Here is a 15610-nt window from a genome sequence, read left to right on the forward strand (position 1 = left end):
CATGAACCAAGCTCAAGAGTCGGAAAGCAAAGCTCTAATATCAGTTGAAAGGGAGCGACGGATCAAAGGTTGGACTCGAGAGCTATGGTGAGAGAGCAAGAGCAAGAAAGGGAGAGACTAGAAATGGGAACTCCAACCATCACAATATGTGACCGGGCCTTCCTTTATTCAAACTGTCACTAAAAGAATAAAGAATAAAGTGATGGTGACGGGCGCCCGCCACCTGCAATGTGCAGTGGCGGTGACTGTCAGTGTAGTAATACACGGGCGGCTAGGCAGAGACACCTTTACCCCCAACAGTAGGCATTTGAGGAGCCTCACTAGCATTGCATTTAGTCTGGGAAGAGAGCTTGACTTATAGCTTTCATGGCAATCCCATTTCAGTCCATTTCAGCTATGCATTGACTTCTCTACCTTCAACACCTATTCCAAGCTAGTTTAAGAGTTTCCATGGCTTAATTGAACCTTATTTAGTGCTTACTATGCTGAGAAGTAGCCATTCTATCCATTTTGAGTGGATATAGAGCATGTTGCAAAAGTCATGGATAGATATGGCAGCTTGACAATGCTTTTGTATTTTGGCCATAACTTTTGTATACGATATCAAATTGAGGTATTTTATATCTCAAAATAAAGAGCGCAATGAGATCTATAAATATGAGCAATTATATATTGATTCTATATGGTTTTTAGTACTCTATTTTACATGAAGTAGAAAAAATGCTAGTTTGGACAACAAGCATTCACAATTAATGTATAAAATGTCAACATGCTATTCGGGTATGCTACATGGTTATGCTAATACTTGGCATTGTTGTTTATGCTAGGATAGGCTTATGTTGAGCTCTAAGACTTGGATTTGAGCTCACTTAATTGCATTAAGATAATGACTATTTGCTTCAGTGATTTCCACTTGTAGGCTTCAAGACTTCTTGACGGTTTATACTCTCGAAGAATGTATACTTTGGATAGTTGAATGCTATGACCTCTATGCATTGAGCTTTCTTTACTACTTTGGACACTCCAAATTTAAGCTTCAGTGAGAGTACTTGATATTTTATTTGCAGAGCTTAGTCCATTTGAGTCAATGGGAGACTCTTTTATGCTTTATTGGTTTATGCATATACTATCAATGTTGTAGAGGTTTATGAATCTGTAGGCTGATTTGCCTTTGATTCAAACACCTTATACTACTTATTATCAATGGATTTGTAAATAGTGGATACATTCTTTGTATGCATTGTGGTATGCATCTATGTACCTGGTACCTTGGATGTTTTGACAGTCTTTGATACTCAATGGTTTATGCTATTTCTTTACACTACTATTTGCATTGTAGATCCTAATTGCTACCCAGATTTCCCTAGTAGTGGGAACTTATTCTTTTGCATGTTTACCTATAGTTACATGTTTATTTATTGTAGTTTTATGGACTGCCATGCTGACAATTTATTTTAAGTAGTTCTTTTGGGAGTTGACACTCATCTTTGGCACTCTAATGCTTCCTATTGGTTCAAATGCTTCAAATCATAGTGTTATCTTCAACATAGAGAAGTTGGATGGTAATAACTTATAGTATTGGAAGACTCATATTTGGCAAGTATTGGTGCAAAAGAAGTAAGTCAAGCCATTGAAGTTAGAGAAAATAAAGACACAACTTTATGATGCAAATGATTGGGAAGAGCTTTATGAGTTGTATAAGTCTACCATCATTCTATCATCGTTAAAGTATGTGTTCTTCAATGTCATGGAGATTGAGGGTGTGCTTATGTATTATGGAAAAAGCTTTGTGATATCTATAATAGGAAAAGTCTTACAACTCAACTATGTTGGCTTAAGAAACTCATAGATCTTTGCATAAAGAAAGAGACATCTATGTCTCCTCATTTAATTGAGTTTCATTCCATTTTTAGTCAACTTCCTTCGTAGGGTCTTAAGTTTGAGAAGAATATCGAGTCTCTTTTCTTACTTGTCACACTATCTAAGTCTTGGGATACGTTCCACATTATTAGAAATGCAAACCCTCCTAAAGGTGGCTTTTAGATCAAAGATGTAGAGGGTACTTTGCTTATTGAGAAAGTAAACATGAAAAATATTGATGTAGCCCATACTTCTCATGCACTCACAATGAGAGGCAAACAAGGTGGTAATGGGAATAATAATTGTGGTAAAGACTCACAACCTAATACGAGTAAGTCTAAGACTCGTGGGCAATCACATAGTAAGTCCCATGGTCTTAAGTCCTCTCTTATTTATCACTATTGTGGACAATAAGGTCACATAGGGCCATAAGATTGTGATGATAGGCATGAAAAAGATAAATAGAAAGTGCAATAATGATAAATCATCTGATGATTACAGCATTGTTCCTAAGTCACGTGTTAAGATAGAAGAGATAAATGCCTTGGAGTACAAATTAGATGACTACATACTTGCTACTTTATCACTTTATGTTATTCAGTTGATCAATGCTCTATATTCTTACTCTCAATGTTGGCTTCTTGATTTAGGGGCTTCATTTCATGTTACCTTGCATCATCATTAGTTTTAAACCTATCGTACTATCATAAGTTCAATTAGATTGAGAGATGACATTGCATTGGATATTATTAGTATAGGTGATGTGGAATTGTAGTTTGGTCTTAGTGCTTCATTTGTGCTTCATGATGTATGCCATGTCCTGACTTTGATTAAAAGCCTTATCTCCGCTAAATAGGTGGATGATGACAAGTACTATGTCTCTCTCAATGATTTTGCATGAAAGATTACTTACGGTAGTCTTGTTTTTGCTAGAGGTGCAAAGGTTGGTAGCATATACCCCTTGCTTATATCTTACTCCATTTATCATGTTTTAGTCACGATAATTGATTTTCTTCATCTGTGTCTTTGGCATTGCCATCTTGGGCATATGTTTGTTAAAGGAATGAAAGTACTCACTCATTTGCAGTTTTTGCCACCTCTTGACTACTCATGTTGTGACTGTTGTGATCATTGTTTATATGGCAAGCAGACTCGTGACTTGCATAAAAATCTGGTTCTACGTGTGTGGGTGAGCCATTGGCTTTTGTGCATTCAGATGTTTATGGTCCCATGCCATGTTAGTCATTAGGTGGTGCTAAGTATGTGTGATGCTCTAATTATTATTTGCATAATGTTTGTGCCAATCCGATTAAGCTAAAATCAAATGACATGTTACTATATATTCAATGCTCTCTTACTATGGTTAATGGGCATAAGCTAAAATGTCTATGATTTGATAGTGGAGTTTAATATATCTCTAAGTCATTTGAGCAGTTTTGTGATGAGAGGAGCATTAGATGTCGATTGACTACCTCATACACCCCATCCCAAAATGGTGTTGCAAAGTGCATGATTTGGACTATTTAGGAAAGAGTCTATACCTTAGTCAGCTAGACTTGTCACAATATTTTTGGGCTAAGGCAATTATCAATGCCATTCATTTGATTAATAAATCCCCATGTACTGCTCCCTATCAAGGATGTTGCCCCTCATTGGTATTTGAGAAAATATAGATTGGTCTTAGTGGAAGATTTGGGTAATCATTTTTAATTGTGAAATAGAAATATGTATACTAAACAAAATTATTTACAACAACTTTAGATGCACAAGCAAAACCAAACAACATCTTCAAACTCAAGATAGGAGCTTGAAGGTAGCATTACAAGTTTGAGATTTATTGCTGAAGACATCAAAAGCACCAACATTTTCATTTTACATCTAGAGAGTAGAGTATGTTGGGGAAATCTATCTTCCTTCCCTAACAATACTCTATTTCTATTCCACCAAATATGCTTTTAGATTACCACCTTGGCTATATTCCAAAGCTCTAGACACCTTCACGAAGGACATCTTTATCTCCAAATAGTATGATCTTCATGTTGATAACTAAGTTGAGTTTAAATTGCTTAAACCATTCCTTTATTTTACTCCATAGTAATCTAGAATATCTACAATGCCAAAATAGATGAGGTATTGATTTATTTTGATTGTAGCAGATGGGGTAGTGTGGGGGTACCTTGTTCTTCATGATAATTCTCCAAAGCATGAAATTTAGCTTGGTGATTGGCATGCCATTTTGTATGCTTTTAATTCTGTTATTCCAAGTGTGCAAATTAGTTCATGGATACGTGCTCTTCCTTGCATGTTGGACCTTCAAGAAGAAGTCATTTGTAAGAGGGAAGAGGTCATCTTTCTTCTTCATTTTGCATGTCAGTTTCCCTTCGTAATTCACCATTAGTTTCCATAGATTGTCTTGGCCAACAAATTGGGAGGGGGGGCCAATGGCCAACCTCTTTTCTAATGTCTCTATCATCCATCCTTTTTTCATATTAGAAAGGTCTTTCTGTGAGACAATTTTCATTTCCTAGACAAAACCCATCCTTTTATGCTCTTACATGGATCCATATTCCTTGAAGAGGAGGCTAATCTCCTTTCTTACTAGGGGATTCTTTCATGAAGCTCTTTTAGGGATAGTTTGCCATGCATTCACCAATCCTTGAATAGATGCATTGCCCTTCAATGTGATATTTAGTGAAGTGGCAACTATTTATCTTTCCAAGTGAGAGTTCACCAAAATTTCCCTTTGAGAGTAAATGAAACAAGTATACTTTTGTGATTAGGCTCATTATAATCTACCTTCATGAGAAACCTAAATATCAACATGAGAAACAACAGGCATTGAGATCAAAATCGTTCCAACCCTAGCCTCTACGCTTTTGATAAGTGTTGATGGTCTCCCATATTGAGTGCCATAAGCTCATATCTTCATTTCTCCATATGAAGTCTCTAAGCACTCGCTCCATTCTAGCCCATTGGGAATTTCCAAAAGGAGTGTTTGACCCAACTTACATGGTAGCAATGGATAGGATTTTATTTATGACCACTAATCTTCCCGCCAAAATCAATGGTAGGGGTGAGGATATTCTAGCCTTGCTTTCTTCAACATCACTAGGTTTTCTTTTTTATAAGAATACCTAGACCCAATAGGGCCCTGAGATATTTCAACACCTCACCTCTCTATAGCACCTTGAATCCAAAATGTGATATTTGGTTGAGCATATCATCCAAACCTATGTATAGGATTTCAAGCTTGGCTAAACTAAAAAAGAACCAAGTATCTTAGCAAACTAGTCATAAACTTCTAGTAAAGCTTCTGTGTTGCTCCTTTCACCTTTGAGCATGTTAGAATTATTGATAGAGAATAGCTGATGGGAATGCACTAATCTTTTAACCAAGAAGGGGTGAGAGGTATATGCATTAACTTCAACCTTTTAAGCACTAGCATTGGTTAATGACACTTTGATAATACTATAAATGTGTGCACCAAACCTCAAATTTGCCATTACTTCCAACAAAACATTAGACTTTAAACCATCATATGCATTGTCAATATCCATTTTTAGAGAGGCTTTCTACAAATACCTTAGCAATGAATACATCATCCAAATTTATAGCTTTATTAGCATCTTTGATGGATGTTAACATCTTCTTCCTCAATTTTGACTACAACAAGTTGAAGAAAGTGGTGGAGCATGTTCAAGCAACCATTTTCCTCTAACCTTCATCTTGATAAAGTTAGCTCTATCCTACTCCTCCACGGTCAGATTATCTTCCATCTCCTAAATGAGGCAAGTATGCATACAAGTGAATAGAAATAGTGGCTATAAGGGTGAATAGAAATAGTGGCTAGTAGACTTCTCCTACATTTAGCTACAAATTTTGCACACTTCCTCTGGCATATAACTTGAACTCTACCATGATTCTTTGCCTCTTTTGTGAAAGAGTTTATATGCTTCTTTGATCTTAGATTGAGGTTAGTGTATTCCTTACCAACTTTTATCTAGCATTCCTTTAATTCCCTAATCATCCTTTAAAAAAACGGTCTTCTGTAATGAGCAGGATACATGGAAACTCGAGGTTAGACACCCAATCACATTGACCGGGGTATATAAGTGTAAGAGACCCAGTTTAGGGCATCTAGTTATTATCAATAACATACTTTTCACCTTCATCTTCAGCTTCCATGGCTTCCTTCTTCTTTCTCCCCTCTTTCATGTCTTTCTCTCTCCTCTTCTAATCTTTATTCTTATTCTTCCTTCTCTTTCTCTTTCTTTAGCTCATTCTCCTCTCTCCTCTCAGCTTCATTCATTACAAGTGGTATCAAAGCATCAGGATTTGGTTTTTTTCTTATTTCCTCTTTCTCCATCTAGTCCCCTTTTCAAATCTAAAACTCTAGTCACTTAGATCAAAGGTACAAAGACAATAATAACCACAGATAGCTATAGCTTTTTGGCGCAAGTAGGAGCTATGATTGGAGATTCAAATATATCTAAAGGTAAAATGGTTAATTTAGTCGGTCGTCACTTCTTTTTATGCAATTTTTAGGGGTTCCAAGACCAAAGTTGAAGACTCGGGAGTTAGAAGAGGGCAAAATCTTAGTTACTTTTTGCCTCAGCCCCCCTTCTCTCCCTTCTCCTGCAAGCTACCCTGACTACTAGCTCTTAGAAACCCCAAGATCTTGATCTAGCTCCCTCCAGGACATTAGTTAACACCTAAGCTTGATCCCCCGCATATCTAGCAATAGATAGAGTAGCCTATAGGCTAGGAAGAGCCAGACATAGCCACCAAGTAGTAGCCCACAATTTGCGATGCAAATTGCGCTGCTACCCTTGCTCTCCTCCTACCCCTCTTCAATAATAACTAGCCTCTCCCATGGCTTCCTTGCTCCCTCGGCAATTGACTGAAGCTCCTAAGCAAGACTTTGACCTCCTTCCTCCGACACTTGAGCTCCCATATGCTAAAAACCTTGGTGCATAGTAGTGAATTGTTTAAGGTAACATTGAAGCTCAAACCAAGCTCTCAAACCTCTTCAATCCCTTGTTGCATAGTAGTGAACTATTTGAGGCAGCATTGAAGCTCAAACCAAGCTCTCAAACCTCTTCAATCTTAGCCCCTCTTGGCCACAATTCTCCTGAATTGAAGACATGAAGCTCGACATGTGAAGGATCCTTGTGGGCAGGCACCATGAAAGCTCCATTTGAAGCTTTCCATTCTTGAAGTTCAAGCTCGAGAACAAACACGGGAGTCCCTACCATAAGAGAAAACATCTTTCCCCTTGAAGGGCTCATCCATTGGAATGCTCCAATCAATCAGGCTGACTTGATGAAGAAATTGGAATTATGGTGGATCATGTTTCATCCGTCTTTCCCAAACACTAAAAATGTATGTTAATCCAATTTTAATCTCTCATCTTAATCCACTTTTCGAGCTTAATTCCTTTTGTTGGAGAGATTATGATTGCATATGCTCTATTAGTTCAATATTTCATTGTATGCATGTACCCACTTGAAATGAATGACCCATTTGCTTCCCAATGTATCATGATTAACTCTAAATCAATTGCTTTTGCTAACATTAACTTGTCCTTGATCTTGTATGCTTTGGATTAACCCCTAAGGATAGTAAGCCTTTATAAAAAAGGGTAAGCAACAGCTCGTGAAGCACTGGACTACCAAGGTAAGCCCTACCCAAGCTCTTGTTTCCTCCTTGCAACTCATGCAAAGGTCCAATGCTTCCTTTCCAATGCACCTCATGTTGATTGCTTAATAAAAATGTATGCCATGTATACTCTAGCTAAGGAAAAAGGCTGATGCCAGGCGAGATGGTAAGCCAAAAGAGAGGTGACCCTCCCTTACCACTTAAGACCCTAAAGTGGTGCACAACCCGGCCCGAGGAAACTTTGCCCACCTCCTAGTGATCGGGAGCCTGATACTTGTATGTAGGTGTAAGTGCACCCCATGGTACCCATGCATGACACTTGATATATATGTAGTCAAAGGAGATGTATGGCATTAAGATCCACTTATGTAGTGACGATAGAGCAAATGGATATGTGAATGTACTTGGGATTATGCTCAATTATGTCCATTATGTTGTTTATGATGATGCTCAGTCCCCACTAATGATTGGGGTATAAAAGGTGTAAGAGTCCCAAATTAGGGCATCCATGAATTAACAAAGAATTGTCTATTCACCTTCACTGAGCTTCCATGGCTTCTTTTCTTTCTTTCTCTTTCTATCCTTCTATCTCTCTTTCTAGTCTTTCTCTCCCCTCTTTTCTCTCTTTCTCTCTCTTCCTACCCTTCTATGTATCTTTCTAGGCTTTCTCTCCCCTCTTCTCTCTCTTCCTCTCTCTTCCATGCAATATTCTCTCTCTTATCTTCTCTTTCTCATATCCTTTTCTTCTTTTTAGAGTGTTTGTGAGTAGGTGGGGTGGAACATTATATTTTTCTACTAAAAGGTGAGCCTATGAGCCATTTATATAGTGCATTTGGAAAAAGGGATAGGCAATGTTTTAGTCACATTCACTTAGAGACAGTCACAAATATCCAATTACAAAAAAAATTGTAGTATATCTAGGCGTGAATCCTATAGCTCCTCTCAAAGAAGCCTTGTTCCCTCCTATTTGAATAAAAAATCTCCCCAATGAGAGCTTTGATCTAAAAGTTATGGCCATTTTTGTGCACTAAGGTCACTTTGGATAGGGTGCAGGCCACTCTAGGACAGACACAGAAATCCAATTGCAAAATTCTCTAATCATTTTCTATCTGAAAACTTTATAGCTCATCTCAAAGAGGGCTTTCTCCCCTTTAATTTGAATTAAAAATCTCACAAATCAGAGTTTCACACCAAAAGTTACATCCCATTTATTGATAGTGCGTCTTGTGGACTGCATTTAAATGACTGGCTAGAAAAGCAAAAGTAAGGCCCATGAAGAGGTCCAAAGAGAGATTAGGGACTCCAAGACCTCAATGAATGATGAACCTAGCTCGACACAAGATTATCATGGTGATATTCATGAGGAAGTGCTCGATATGGATCCCTATAGTTGCTCAACCACACTCTATGTTAGCATGAGCTTTGTCACACGAAGAGGCATAATGAGATGGTTGCCAACCATCACCAAATGATGTCAAAAATTGATGTAGCAATTAAGAAAATGGCCTTCTTGAACTCTAGGACTCAAAAAACCCTAGAGCAACTTACCACTCTTGTAGATTAAATACCTAGAACTCCGACCCAAGAAAAGACAAATGAATCCAAGCACGAGTCTCGATGGCCTCCACCACTGGAACAACTACATGGTCCACATGGCATTCTTGGTTCCAAGGATATTCCCCCTTCCACCTATGAAGTCAGCGAACCCTCTCATGCTCATGAATAGAGGCCCCCATCACCCATGCAGCCAACCCTCTCGTGAGACCCTCATCCACCATTGGTAGAAGCTCCCGTACTCTCCCTTAGAGCCCCAATGGAACTTATATGGCTTGGACCCATCATGGAAAGTATGGTATTAATGCCTAGCATGGCAATAATAGGTAGCATGGCTATAATGGATAGCATGGGATAAATGCACATCATGGTATGTATGGACAACAAGGTTTCCATGGGCAGCAAGACCCTCATGATCTCTGTGACAAGATCCTTCTCACTAAGTACAATAGGCAATCTCCCTCACCATTAGACTTGGAAGAACGGACCTCCAAATTAGAGACTTACTTCAATATTTACCCTAGCACGGATGATCAAAAATTTATATTTGCTTCTCTCCACTTGGAAGGATTTACCCACACATGGTGGCGCTATATCAATCAAGAGAATCATTAGTTCATTGATTGGGAAGACTTTAAAATGTATACAGTTCAAGTATTTGTATCCCCCATGAAAAAAGAACAGTTGGCAAGACAATGGTGCACTCTTGACCAATGGAATCTTATTGTACGAGAGTACACAAATCACTTTACGAGCTTGACCATATATGTAGAGAGCATTAATGATGATGCCAAATTGCACAAGTACATCTATGGGTTGTGGAACCAAGCCTACCAACGAATATTATGGCTCAAAAGCCTAGTACACTATTTGATGAAATTGAATTGGCTGAAAGATATGCAAGAAAGTACCATAAGAATGATAGTTTTCAACAATGCTATGGACTGCCCCATGCCCCATTGAGGTCAATCCCATATGGGGGTGGTTTCAGAGGCGATTCTATGCCTAATAGCAGCCCCAAAATACCCACTTACCCCCCCCCCCCCCCTTCTATGTTGAAATAAAAAATGGTACTTTTGGGATAGCACTTGGCTCTAATGTTGATAGTAAATATGCTCAAAACAGACACTACACTGCATCACCCTCCAATGGTTCAAGTGGGCAAAGGTCCATTTGCCTGGATGTTGTGAAGGAACACAAAGAAAAAGTCATATGTTTTAAATGTGGGGACAAGTACATTGTTGATCATGCCTCTAAGTGCCCTTACAAGATAGGCAAGGTCAAAGTGTTGTAATGGAAGTTTGGCACAATGATAAGGAAGACTTACTTGTTGAACATGAAGAGCATGCTGAAGATGTGGATCACGAGTAGTTCTATGACCGAGAGGATAGGTTCCCCTTCAACTTAGGTCCCATGCTCTTGATGTTCTGACATCCCACCCAACTACCACCTCTCTTTGCTTCATCTCCCTGGATGCTTGGATTGGGTCTAGGAGCCCTAACACCTTACGCATTCAAAGTAGTATTCATGGGAAGCATGTATTTATCCTTGTGGATAGTGATAATACTCACAATTTTGTCAATAAAGAGAGATCTCTCCATGGGTGCTACTTGGAGTAGGAGGATGCTTGGGTGCCAGGGGAGGCTCTGGCCATAAATTCCTTGCCTCTGGATCCTACACAAGAGGCCGACGTGACTCAAGATGGGATCTCGAGGCCTGCATACTAGTCAACGGGTGGAACTTGGAATAGTGATCCCTGAGGATTGCTAGAATAGCCTTTGGGTGAGTTTATTAATGTATTCCAAAGACTGATAAATAGAGATCAAATGTTGAAAAAGGAACTTTCTTGACATTGTCTTTTCGTGTCAGTGCTTAAGTTACGTGAAGGAACTAGTGATTAATTTGATTAATTAAGGAAGTTGTAAATAAAATTCCCCACCCTTTCTTGTTCAAGTTTGTGCTCATTTTCTTTGATGACATTCTCATTTACAGCAAGTCACCAAAGGAACACTTGGCACATATTAGAAGGGTGTTTGATATCTTGAGAGAGCATTGAATCTTTGCTAAGGAAAGTAAGTACATCTTCATGTAGACATTAGTGGAGTACTTGGGACACATTGTCAGCAAAAATGGCATACAGGTTGACCCCAAGAAGGTGCAATGTGTTAAGTAGTGGTCCACTCCATCTATCACTACTTTACTATGTTGTTTCCTTGGTCTCTCTTCCTTTTATAGATGCTTCATTAAGCATTATGCCAATATTGCAACACCTTTGAGACTGATCGGTTAAAAAAGAAAGTATTCTTTTGGGACACTACTACTAATCACAACTTTAAATAGTTGAAATAAATACTTACTTCCGCCCCCATCCTTGTATGCTCTCATTTCTCCAAGGAGTTTACCATTCAATGTGATGCCAATGGTGGTAGAGGTATTGGTGCTATATTGCTACAAGAGCATGGTGTGATTACTTTTGAGAGCCATAAGCTTGATGACAAAGAAATGCAAATGAATGTGTATGACCAAGAGATGTTAGCTATCCTCCATGCTTTTGGGAAATGGCACCACTGCTTGTATGGTAGCCACTTTAGAGTAAAGAGCGACCATAGAGTTATCCAGTATTTCTTGACTTAGTCTACTTTGGCTTCTAAGCAAAGGAGATGGGTGGTGGAAACATTGCAAAACTATGATTTTGACATCTCTCCCACCTAAGGAAAAGATAACATCATGGTTGATTCACTCTTTTGGATGTGGGCCTATAGAGTATCCTCCATTTCCAAGCTGCATAGTGATTGGATTAAGGACCTTCAAGAAGCTTATTTGTTGAATGAGGACTTCAGCTACAAGGTCCAGAAATTAGAGCATAGGGTAACGGCTAAAACTCCCAATATCAACTCAAACATGGCCTTATTTGGTTCCATAGCAAGATTGTCATCCCCCACACTTCTCCTTTCACATAGAAGATAATGGAAGAGATGCATTCTTGTCCCACTAGTGGTCACTTGGGCGTTTTCAAAACATATGATAGGATTGCCAAGAGCTTTCACTAGAAAGGCTTGTCGAGGAATGTTAATGATTTGTGACCAAATGTGTTCCATGCTAGCAGAACAAGGATAGCATGCTTAGACCTACTAGCCTCTTGGAGTCCCTGCCTATTCCTAAAGGGAAATGAACACATCACCATGGATTTCATCATGGGCCTCCCCGTTGGAAAGGAAGGATGGAACAATATATACATGGTAGTTGATCGCCTCACTAAGGTTGCCCACTTTATCCCTACTAAGACCCAATACATTGCCTCTTAGGTGGCCACTCAGTTTATGGAGTATGTCTTCAAGTTGCATGGATTATTGCATGTCATAGTGCATGATCGGGATACCAAGTTTATGAGCAACTTTTGGCAAATAGTTTTCACATCTATGGGCACCAAGCTTCACTGCATACCACCCATAGATAGATGGCTAGACCGAAACAATAAATAAATGGCTTGAGATATACCTTCAACACTTTTGCCATGATGTACAACATAGTTGGGATATGTGGGTCCACTTAGTTGAAATTGCATATAACAACTCCACCCACTCTAGCATTGGGGTTTTCCCTTTTGAGGCATTTTACAGGTATAAGGTCCCCCTTCCTACTGTCTTATTTAAAGACAAGATCAACCCTCAGAGTAATGCCAAGTTGGATCGCATGTAGGCCTTGCTTTAGCAATGCAAAGTGAATCTTCAAAAGGCACAAACCCACATGAAGCTCTATGCTGATGAGAAAAGAACGAATTTGGAATTCCAAGAGGGGGAGTTGTCCTCTTAAAAGTGCCTAAGTCCCTTGACTCCACTCTCAAGGAAGGCATCGGTAACAAGCTCGCCCACTGTTCTATGGCCCCTACCGAATCCTTAAGAGAGTTGGTGACTTAGCCTACAGATCAGAGCTTCCCCTCACCACCAAAATTCACAATGTGTTTTACGTTAGCCAGCTGAAGTCCTTCATCGATACCTTATTGGACTATTAGGAAGAGCTTCCCCCCCATACACGAAGAAGGTATCATTCAATACATTCCTAAGGCAATAATTGGGCAACAAGATAAACATTTAAGATCTCAATCCATCAAGGAACACCCATCAAATGGCAAGGCTTACTCTTAGAAGAAGCCTCCTGGCACTAGCTACTATTGCCCAATGGGTTGAAGACTAGCAAGTTATGTCCCCTTTTGACCACACCCTACTTGCTGGACTACACACTGTTTTAGAACAGTTTTGTACTCACCCAAATCACAGCCATGTACTTCCTTCATGGGCTGAAAGTACACATCATAAGCTCCATTTCGACATGTGGCAAGCAACCGATTTAGAGCAACCTATCAAAAGTTATGGCAGATTTACCTTAGCGGGCCTATACTGGACAACATGTTGTCCATAGTCTTCACCCACCCATTTTCATTGTAATGCAAACCCGAATAGTACTCTATGACCCACTCCTTAGCCCCTCTATTAGGCCCCCCAGTTGTCTTTTGTTTTTGAGAGCAAAAATTTGTAGGCTGGGGATAGATTATAACGAGTGGGATACGTAGTAACTAGGGGTTAGACACCTAGTCACACTAACTGGGGTATATATATAAGGTGTAAGAGACCCAGGTTTAGGGCATCTAGTTATTATTAAGAACATGCTCTTCACCTCATCTTAGCTTCCATGGCTTCCTCCTTCTTTCTCCCCTCTTTGCTGTCTTTCTCTCCCCTCTTCTAGTCTTTCCTTTTCTTTTTCATTCTCTCTTTTTCTCTCTTCAACTCATTCTCCTCTCTCCTCTTAGCTTCATTTATTACATGTTTGGGATAAATGGAGCATGCCATTATTTGAGATAGAGGGGAAGTTAATTCTAAATGTCATCTAAATTGCATATATTAGTGATTATGATCTAGACTCTTTGAGGTGACATAAAAGGATAGTGATTAGAATGTGGACTCTCTAGACTCTTTGAGATCACATAAATTTTGGGGTGAGGTATAGTCCATCTGCCATGATTCATGTAGACATAATCTAGGCTTGTGCCTCTTTAGGAAGAGTCCTTATGCTTGTAAGTTGTTATACAAGGTAAATTTTTGGGAGCTTCCTATTAGAAACAAGTGAATAAGGTCAATGAGGTCATGATTAATGCATAAGCTTCATTGTTTCTCCCATTCATTAGCTAATACGGAGGTACATGCGTGCAAGCAATCACCGTCAACTTGGGTCATATTCTAATCACCAATTAAGATTATGTTATCATTGGCCAATTAACCTTTTAGTACCTCGCAAAGACTAACTCTATTAATAGAAGACTAATTCTATCTTTAGATGAAAAATGGGTAGGCATGGCATTGAGTACACAAAGTTAAATTCATAACCAATTATAGATGCAAGTATCCAATCTTGCTCTTGTTAAGAATCCATTACAATTAGATAGAGACATTTACCCATAATTTTGAACTTAATGAGAGATGCTCTTGCATGGTACATCAACATGAATCTTTAAAAGAACTCATCTTCCAAAAGGACACAACCCTTGAAGTAAAAGAAAAGGCCGTAGAAAGAAAAATCAACATAACTTCTTTTAATTCTTTGTAAGGAGAGGACAATTAATGCCTTGAGGACTATAGCATTACCTTGTGTCACAATCGTCTTACTATATTCACTACATGATTTGATGTTGCTTTGAATGCTTTCTCCACTTCTTCCATGTTGACCTCACTAAGATTAACAACATTAAGAAAGTCAAGCCCATCTCTTCACCGTTTCTTGGTACCTTCGTACTACTCCTTTGCCACACTTTCGCACCATGCTCTCATCAGCTATTAGTAGTACTCAATAGGTATGCATGTACCCAATTGTAGTTGGCAATTTCAACTCTAACATGTCCGAGGATATGCTAATTTCGTTGCATTGTTGCCTTGAAGAATATGATAGAGTAGTGTCCACCTTGACAATGTTTTCAATTGCTATCTCCTATATCATCATTTGCGCCATTGTAGCTTCACTTTGCTAGCTTCAGGGGCTTGCATGGAGTGCCACCACTAATGGCAAGCAAAATAACAAGTGATAAATGTGTTTAATGCCCATTGAAGGCATTAAAGGGCACGTGGTCCATATACACTTCCCAACACTTTCCCTGTACTAGATTCTCTTCCGCAAGTTTTTTGTAAGCTTAAATGGCTTCTTAGGAGCTTTTCTCATAAGGGGTTTCAAACAAATCTCTTTTCTTCACATAAGGGGTAGCTTGGAGAATTCCTATATTAAAATATACAAAAAAGTGAGATGTTAATCTAAAATAAGGTTTGCCTTAGGTCTTATTAGGGGATCTTTTCTAAAATAAGATGAAATTTTCTAGTGAGAAACCACCCAAGTTGTGCGCGCAAAGCAGTGTCGGGCTCTCATAAAAAACCAAAAACCACTCTACTTAACTTGGATGGGTTTCTAGTTTTTTAATGGTAAATTTTAATGAATAGGGTGCACTCATGAAAAAGCCTTTACCTTTCCATTGGAAAAATTGAAAGAGGCTAAAGTA

The sequence above is a fragment of the Lygodium microphyllum genome, chromosome 6, assembly GCF_053477565.2.
Source record: "Lygodium microphyllum isolate KBCC chromosome 6, Lygodium_microphyllum_v1.1.10, whole genome shotgun sequence".
Lineage (NCBI taxonomy): Eukaryota > Viridiplantae > Streptophyta > Polypodiopsida > Schizaeales > Lygodiaceae > Lygodium > Lygodium microphyllum.